Below are 10,210 nucleotides of genomic sequence, written 5' to 3'. Positions count from 1 at the left end.
TGTATATATCATCTGTGTTTGCTATGAAAATATTTAGATTAATTAAGATCTTTAGTAATTCAATAAAAAATGGGGGGAAAACAGTATAGAAAGCAAATATAGATACCAGAGACAGTGTGGGAAGAGAGTGGGAGATGGCTGAGGGTAAGAGATAGGAGGGGAGCAAAACATACAGGAGACAAGAAATGGAAAACTATTTGTTGACAATAACATGGTTGTTGATATGCTTGATTGAGATACAGTGTACTCTGGATGGAAAATCTTATTTTGTATGCTGTAATGATGTACAGTGAATGAATGTAAATAAATAAATTTAAATTTAAAAAAATTGGCAAGAGAGAAACATCGGGTTACGTATAAAGGTTATCCTATCAGGCTAAACTCAGACCAAGCAAGGACAGAATGAGAAAATATATTCTAAGTGTTAAGTGAAAAATAGTTTCAACCAAGAATGCTATACCCAGCAAGATTATCTTTCATATGGAAAGAAAGAATAAAAACATTTTCAGATAAACAAGACTTGAAAGAATTTGCCAGTAGCAGACCCACTCTTCCAGAAATTTTAAAAGGAGTGCTTGACCAGTGAAACTAAAGATACATACAGAAATAAGAGAACAAAAGGCAACCAAGAAAATGACCAATTTAATGCTAGGGACAAGAAATATCAATAACAATGTAGAACGTTAACTTCCAGGATTTAAAGGGAAAGATTGGACCACAGTAACACTGCATATTCAACAGAAGAGAGTCTGAACATAAGACTGAATTGGCGAAATAGAATTTTACGACTTTTGAGTAAAACATTACTGATTTTTTTTTACTATGCTTTGTTTTCCCAATTTAAACAGTTTACTTTCTTTTCAGTTGTTGATAGGTTCAGCAATATGTTAACATATTTTTCTTGTTTGTTTCTTTGAATGGAAACAAACTTTTCTTCTTTCCTGATCCCTCTGGAACTGGAAAATATTTGGGAATATTCTTATTTTTTGGGAGAAGGGTTATTTGCATAATTTCAATAATGTTTGTTGAATTGATTCAGAAATCAGAAATACTCATTATTAGACAGGGCTTTGACTGGAATGTCATATCTGAAGATTAATCAGAAAACTATGAAACTAAGGTGGATCTCAATTAAGCTAATAGAAGCTCTTAGAAAGATGGCCTGGTACCATAAATAGTTCTGCTTGGCAGAGAGGATTAGAGAAGATATATGAAGGAATTTATAACATAAAATAACCTGGACTTTTCCAGCCCAACATTGTAATCAGTGGAAATTGCAAAAGAGCAACCACACCAGAGAATTATTTTGAGAAAGACTTTGAAGGAAGAAAAAGAGACTGATCTTTGCTAGCAGATGGTATATCACAGGATATACTTGGGCAGGGCTGAATTGGGAAGGTTTATGTGTGACTAGTAAGCTGTGCATTTGCTTTTCAACAATTTGAGTAGTCAACATGTAAATATTTTCTTGAAAATATTTAAAACCATACTGTTTTTGTTGTTATAGAGTCACAAACAAAATTATACAAAATTATAAGAAATATTTTGAACATTAAAAAAATGAATTTGCCTATTCTAGATATTGAATATAAGCAGAATCACATAACATTCATTCTTTTGTATCTGGCTTATTTCATGTTTTGGAGATTCATCCATGTTATCCATGTATTGGCATTTCATTACTTTGTATGGCAGAATAATATTCCATCATATATCAACGTGCCACATTTTTGTTTACTCATTTTTTGATGGATTTATGATTTGTCTTTCACATTTTGGATATCATGGATAATGCTGCTGTAAATATTGACCTCTAAGTTTTTATTTAGAAATTTGTTTACATTTCTCTTGGAAATATATCTAGGAGTAGAATCGTTGGATCATATGGTAACTGTGTTTTATCATTTGAGGAGCAGCCAGATGGTTGTCCAAGATATCTGCATCATATTACAGTCTCACTAGCAGTGCATAAGGGTTCTGATTTCTCCATATCCTCCCCAACATTTTACATATCTTTTTTTTTTTTTTTTTGGAGAGAGATTTTCGCTATAGGGCGCGTGCGCTCGCCAGACAGACAGAGAGAGACATAGAGACAGAAGGCGAGAAATCACCCCCCGGGGGGATGGTCACGCCGCAATCCCTTCTCCTCCATTCTCCTCTCGGGATCTTGGGCACGCACACACACGTGCCCGGCGTGAGTTTTAAGCCACTGGGTCCGGGACGCGAACCGCGGTCGACTACGTGGGAGTCCAGCGACATAGCCATTACGCTAACTGCTGGTTCCCTTGAAAGTAATTTTACAAGGAGAAATAATCTAATGTTTTTTGTGATTTAATTCGTTAAATTTTGTGATCTTTTAAAAAAAAATCTCATTCCTAGGAGTCCATGACTATGGACTATGTGGTGGAAAGGGAACAGTCCTTCACACAGGGAATTTGTGGGCTTCTGAATTGGGCAGATAGACCAAAACGTGTTCATATATTAGAGATACAGTGACAAACAGAATGAGTGTTAACCAGCAACAGTACTAAGTCCAGGAGTGTCTGCTTGAGCCGGGAGCCTAGTTGGACCCTCACAGTAAAAGTTGTCTACAGGCAGAGTAGCAACATTTCATAGAAATTCAAGAGGAGCAGGCTAATTTTTTGATATTCTCTTATACTCTTCTTTCTTTGTCTATATAGATTATATGACATTAATCCAAATTATTCTGATTATTTAGAATTAAAGGGTCTCTTGGTGCCCCTGAGATAATATTTTTAAAGTATATATATTTTATATATTTATAAAAACTGCCTACTCAAAAGTCAGGACACTAGGATTCTTGTGCTAGCTCTATCACCATGTGGGAAACTTATTTTGTCACTCAAGACTTTGCTTTCTTCATCTATAAAATAAGCTGATTTGAACAGATGCTCTCTGACAAGACCAGAAAGTGGTATAGTGGTAAAGCATTGCTCTCTGACAAGACCAGAAAGTGGTATAGTGGTAAAGCATGATGCCCTGTGAGATGATTCTTGGTTCAGGTCTGGAGACCTTCCTAAAGTATTATAGGTACCCCTGTGGCCATAATCCAGGGCTGGCTAAAAACCAGAGGTGGATTATGGTTTCAGGACCCTGTGGGGGATTCTCCCTCTCTCTCTGCCTCTCAATTTCTCAAACTCTCTCAAGAAATAAATAAATAAACTTTAAAAACAAATACGTTCCCCTCAGGAGATGCTCTCTGATGCTCATTTATCCTATGTTTTATTCATAGAATAGCAAAGGCTCCCTGACTTGTGATTTTTATTGGGTTATCAGAAAAGTCATGACAAATTTTTGTGTAGAAAAACAGAAAAACATGTCAGGACTTTTCTGATAACCCAATAGATAAGTATTTTGACAATTACATGAAGGCAGAAACCTAGACATGAATGGTAATAATATAGGATTTTCTAGGTGTCAGTAATCTTCTGTAGAACACACGGCCATTAAGTGAGAATTCCCAAATCCATCCTCTATACTCCGTCAGGCATGGGTTTCAGGAAGCACATGGATGCCAAACTCCTTGGGTGAAGTCCTTTACATAAAATGCTGGAGTATTGTTGGCCCTCCTTATCTACAGGGTTCCATGTCCACTGATTCAACAAATGGTAGCTATATTTCACCTTATAGCCCCAATTGGTTGCATCCTTTCATGTCCAACTGGCAGACACTGAGTACTGATTGTATTTTCTATTCTACATATTTTGAGTTCATGCCACACTAGGCTTCAGCTCATTGCTAGTTTTCACTAAGGCCTCATTTTCTTTCCTTCAGGGCCACTGCTCTTTTCTATCCTCCATAATTAGTTCTTGCTCTTATTCTTCTTTATCTCACTTCATAATGTGACTTTTCTTCCCTGAAACAATGGCAAGCTGTAAGGTTCATTTTCCGCTACCCCCATTTCCTGAATCACTAGAATATGAAAATAATTTTGGTAAAATTTTAAGGACTCAAAAAATAACTATCTCATGAATGAGACAGTTTATTGACTTTCAGCTTATCTTTTTCCTAAAATACCTCAGTGTAATCAAGTTCTCTTCATGACCTTTCCTGGATAGCTCATGTGAATTGAGAGTTCTCAAATTCTTTGCTCTTAGTTCCCTTTTATGCTCTTATAAGTGATTAAGCATTCCAAAGTGATAATAAATTCCCCTTTTATTTATAAATGTCTTAATTTTAACCTCATTTTGGAAGAACAGTTTTGCCAGATATAGAATTCTCTCTTCTTGGGAACCAGCAGTTAGCATAATGGCTATGTCGCTGGACTCCCACATAGTCGACCTTGGTTCACGTCCCGGACCCGGTGGCTTAAAACTCATGCTGGGTGCGTGTGCGTGCGTGCCCAAGATCCCAAGAGGAGAATGGAGAAGAAGGGATTGCAGCGTGACCATCCCCCCTGGGGGGTTATTTCTCACTTTCTGTCTCTATGTCTCTCTCTGTCTGTCTGGCGAGTGCATGCGCTGTATAGCAAAAATCTTTCCAAAAAAAAAAGAATTCTCTCTTCTTAAGGGTTTTTAATTGTTTTCCTCTAGGAAAAATATATTAGAAGATTTTCTGCAGTTCTGCCAGAGTCTTATTGGAGATCTCTAGTACTTGATGAGGATTGCTTTTCTCTAGATGCTTTCAAGATTCTTTTAGTCTTTGTCTTTTTGCAGCTTAATTAGAATGTGTTTCAATGGATATCTCTTTGTGTTTATTCTACTTGGGTTTGTTAAGCTTCTTTGATCCATCTGTCCTACAATTTAGGGAATTTTTAGCCATTATTTTTTCAAACAATCTCTTTTCTCTTCATCATTTACTTTTGTGACTCCCATAATGCATATATTGGTCCAGTTGATAGTGTTCCATAAGCTCCTTTTACTCTGCTCACTTTTCTTCATTCTTCTTCATTTCTCCTCAGATTTAGTAATTTCAAATAAACTATCTTCAACTATGCCAATTCTTGTTCAAGTCTCTTATTGAAACCTATAATCATCTTTAAAATTTGATTATTGTATTTTTCATTTCCAGAATTTGTTTATTTACACTTACTCACACGTCTTTACAGTGTACAACATTTCTTTTTCCAGCACAAATACCATGCATGTCAGTCAAGACAAAGATATTACTATATACATTATCATCAACAAATAGCTTCTCATTTTTTGTTAATTAAGCATACCTTTACTTGTTTTTTTCTTCCATACTAAACTTTTCTCCACATTTTATTGATTCAGAAAAGATCTTAAGCTAAAAATATGGAAAAGCTAGAATCTATAAGTGCACTGTGATTTTCTTCTGAAACATATTTTTCTCTCTCCATTTCCCCTTTTACTAAAGAGAGGTATAAACTAACTTATTTGCAAAAAAAACATTAGGTTAATCTCAATTTGGTCTGTTATTTGTACGAAGCCCCATAAAAATTTAATTTCTGATGCAAGGCAACAGATACTATTGTATTATAGAACTTACGCACATAACCATTCTGCCACAAAATAAGAATGCTTACAGAATTTTCCAATTGCAAAGAGGTCAGGAAGGGAGAAAAGTTTGTTTCAATTAAAAAAAAAATTAACACATTGCTGAACCTATTAACAACTCAAAAGAAAAACAAAATTCTCAAATCTGGAAGACAAAGCATAGAATAAAATCAGTAATGTTTTAGACAAAAGTCATAGAATTCTATTTCACCAGTTTGGTCTCACGTAATCTCTCTTTTATTGAATTTTCACTGTTACTGTGGTCTGATCTTTCCATTTAAATTCTGGAAGTTAACATTCACCATTATTATTGATATTTCAGAACTTGTCCTTACTATTAAGTTGGCTTTTTTCTTGGTCATATTTTGTTCACTTATTTCTGTCTGTCTTTAGTTTTCTTGGTATAGCACTCCATGCAGAACTTCTCAAAGAACTGGTCTGGTGTTGGTAAATTCTTTCAGGTTTTGTTTGCCTGAGAATGTTTTGGGCTTTTCTTCCTATATGAAGGATAATCTTGCCAGATATAGTATTCTTGGTTGAAATTGTTTTTCACTTAACACTTTGAATATATTTTCCCATTCTTTCCTTGCTTTCATTGTTTTTGACCAGAGGTCTGATGTTAGCCAGATATCCTTTGAAAGTAACTTGACATTTCTCTCTTGCCAATTTTAATATCTTATCTCTGTCTGTGGTTTTGGTCCATCTGGCTATCATGTGCCTTGGAGAAGATATTTTTGGGTTATTCAATATGGAGTCCTTTGTATTTCATGGGTCTGATATATATATATATATATATATATACACATATATATACATACATATATATATGTATTTCTTTGTGTGTGTGTGTGTGTGTGTGTGTGTGTGTGTGTATATATAAAGAAATTTTGAAAGAAAGGGAGAGGGGAGAGAGATATAGAGACATAAAGAAGACAGAGACCACCCTACCTCCCTTTGCTAGGTGTTGGGTCAGAAGGAGAGCTTTGGGGCAGAGGCTTTTCAGTTAAAGGGGTGAGATTGGACCCACCTCAGATGCTCGTGGATTCTTGCTTTGCTAGGTGTTGGGCTGGAAGGGTCCAGAATTTATTTTTAATAAATTATATTTCCTCATTGACATTATCATTTTTCTCAAGTATTGTTTTATTAACTTCCATTAATTCTTTGTCTGTTTTCTTTTATTTCCTTGTCCTGTCTTCCTTTAGTCCCTTAAGCATATTTAAGGTGGTGTTTTCAAGTCTTTTTCTAGGAACCCTGATGCATTTGACTGTGAAAACTTTCTGAAGATTTTTTTTTTCCTTTAGATTGGCCATATTTACCTATTTCTTTGTATGCTTTGCAGTCTTTGGCTGACTATTAAACATTTGGAAAATATGTACTTCTTTCAGTCTTTGAAGATTGACATAGAAATCCTTTATTGATTAGCTGGCCCCAAGTTTTGAGACTAACCTGAAGTAAAGATGTAAGGTCTTCTCAGGTCTTTTTTGGGCATGCACTCTGTTTGGGCCTGTGTGTGTGTGATTTTTATTTATTTCTTAATAATTCTCCCTGGCTGCTTTTAAGTGTCTTAATTTTCAGAGTCTCATTGTACCTTCTTCTTAGGGCCTTGGATGTCCCACTGTATTCCTCTGCCTATATTTAATCTCTTGCCCTAAGATGTCTATATGCTTCCTGTAAATTTTGTATGCCATGGTGTCCATCATGGTCATGCATAACTTTCAGTTTCAGATCTGAACTAAGTCCTCACTTCCTATCTGAGCTGAGTCAAGTGGACAGATAGAAGTTTCTTAGGGAGCCCACCAATAGCCCAGGACTTAAAAACAATTTACTCTCTGCTCTTTCTGGCCCAAAGAAGGGACCTAGGAACTGGGCTATGTTTTGGACTGAATATTTATGTCCCCTACCTCTCCCTGCCCTTTAATTTATACACCCAAATGTGATGGTATTAGGAGGTGGGATGTTTGGGAGGTAATTAAACTGAGGTCATTAGGACAAAGCCCCCATGATAAAATTAGTATTCTATTAGAAGAAAAAAGAAAACACCAGAGCTTACTGTTTTCATCATGTAAGGATACAAGAAGAAGGCAGCTTTTTGCAATTCAAGAAAAAGGCTTTCACCATAACCTGGCTATCTGATACCCTAAATTTTGGAGTTCTATTAGCAAGGGTTATGGGGAGGCAACCAGTGGTGTTTACCAAAACCTCTGCTTCCAGCAAGGCATTTCCTTCATTAAAAATAAGATGCTTTTCTTTATATATACACACACATATACTTTCCAATCATTCCATTTCTGCCATAGAGTGTAAACATTCAGTATATATTAAGTGGGAACATAGAGTGCCTCTCTTTGGTAGTCCAGCTTGCTTCTGTTAGTATAAAATCTTCCATATTCATCTACTTTCTATCAATTACAGAATCTCATTATTTTTTATGGGTGAGTGTATATGAGCCAAACTTTTCAATTCATTCATATGTTCTTGGACATTTGGGTTGATTCCATGTCTTAGCAATTATGAATAATGCCACAATAAACATGGATGTGCAAGTGTTTTTCCAGCTGAGTGTATTCCTATCCTTTAGGTAGATACTCAGGAGTGGAATTGCTGGATCATATGGTAATTCTATTTCTAGGTCTTTGAGAAGCCTCCATAAAAAGAATATGCTTGTTTTCTCAAAGGAAGACAGAGCCAGGATTATAAAGTTATTTTAAGGGAGCCAGCAGGTGGCACAATGATTAAGGCGCTGGACTCACATATGGCCAGATGCATTTCAAGGCCCACACTGGGTGGCTTAAAAATCACTGTAGGCATGCATTCCAAAATCTCTTCTTCCCTGGGGGGAGAAGGGATTGCACTATGGCCATTCCCTGAGGAATGATCTCTCACTTTCTTTCTCTCTGTCTCTCTCTGGTGAGCACACACTCCCTATGTCAAAAACCTTAAAAAAAACCAAAGGGTTGCTGTCAAAGCTAGCAGGTGGTGTGGAGGTTAAGGTGTCTGGATCCCTTATGGCTGACTGTGCAGTTCGAGTTCCAGACCCAGCAGTTTGAAACACACAGGGCATATGGGTATGCATGCCCAAAATCCCAAAGAGAGAAATGGAGGGGAAGGGACTGTGGCATGGCTATTCCCCTCGGGGGGGGGGGGGCTCCCCCCGGGGGGGGGGGGGTGGTTTGTCACTTTCTCTCTTTCTCTCTCTTTCTCTCTGGTGAGTGCACGTGTCTTATAGCAAACTAAAAATAAGTGAATAAAATTTTTAAAAATGTTTTAAAAGTTGTTTTCACTGAGCTATATGGGAGACTCTGCTGTGCTGAACTGTGTTTATAATAATAAAAGCAATAATGATAACAATCATAGCAATTATTGGCCCTATGCCAGGCCCTTGGTTAAGTGACTGACATACAACAGGGGATGCTGAGCAAGGTTAGGAAAGTGAAGGTTGTGCACATGTACGCTGATACCTGAGAGTAGGTATCCCCTTAAATTTTTTTACCCTAGTGTCCTTTCATGCCTGACTACTCTCAGCTCCAGTGTTGTACTGTGCCACATCTACCACAACATTGAGAACTAAAGCACTCTTTCTCCAGTGCTGAGTCCCTCTCAGAGAATTGCTCTCAGATAAAAAGAGCTGTTCTGCCAAAAGTCTCATCCCCTTCCTGGGGCAGCCTTCCAAACAATGACTGTTAAGTGCAGAGGTATGAAGGTTCAGTACCTTTGTATCAACTATAGCAGACTCTGAAGGGTCATCCTATATCATGCCATTGCACTGCTATTCATGTTATCCTTTCCCATCTTTTCTTTCACTCCTGAGTGTACTCACCAATTGCTTTGGAGTATGCAAGTCTCCATCTCAGAACCTATTTCTAATGAATCAGTCTGTCAAAAGCTGGTGCAAGAGTGGGCTGAAAAAAGCAGATATTAAAATAAGCTATAGGACTGCCCCCATAGTCTAGTTGTTAAAACAGGATCTCACTTAGACAACTGTGGTTCAAACTTGGCCCCGGTGGTATAAAAAACATGCCTGGAGCATGTGTGCGCATGCTCCAAATCCTGATAGAATGGAAAAATGAATGAGAAGGGACTGAAGTGTGATCATGTCTCATCAGGGAGTGCTTTCTCTCTCTCTCTCTCCCATTTTCTCTTTCTCTTGCAAGTGCATGTGCCCTCTGACAATTAAAAAAAGGAAGGGGATGGGACCAGCAGTTGGCGTAATGGCTATGTCGTTGGACTCCCATGTAGTCAACAGCAGTTTGAGTTCTGGACCTGGTGGCTTAAACTCATGCTGGACGCATGTGTGTGTGTGCCTAAGATCCCAAGAGGAGAATGGAGGAGAAGGAATTGTGGTATGGCTATCCCCCCTGGGGGGTGATTTTTTGCTTTTTGTCTCTCTGTCTCTCTCTGTCTTTCTGGCAAGCGAATGTGCCCTATAGCAAAAACCTCTAAAAAAAAAAAAAAAAGAAAAAAGGGCTTCTTATATAAGACTCCCAAAGCACAGGCAATAATCCCTAAAATAGACAAGTGAGACGATATCAGACTAAGAAGTTTCTGCATAGCAAAGGACATAGTAACAAGTGTGAACCAACAACCTCAGAATGGGAAAATATTTTTGTTAAATATGCCTCAGACAAGGGACTGATAACCAGAATACACAGGGAATTCAAGTGCCTTATGTGAAAAAAAAAAAAAAAAAAGATTAACCCAATTAAAAGATGGGAAAATGAGCTGAACAAAAA

Source organism: Tupaia chinensis, unplaced genomic scaffold (assembly GCF_000334495.1).
Source record: "Tupaia chinensis unplaced genomic scaffold, TupChi_1.0 Scaffold147534_1, whole genome shotgun sequence".
Taxonomy (NCBI): Eukaryota; Metazoa; Chordata; class Mammalia; order Scandentia; family Tupaiidae; genus Tupaia; species Tupaia belangeri.
Note: the sequence above shows the minus strand (reverse complement) of the source record.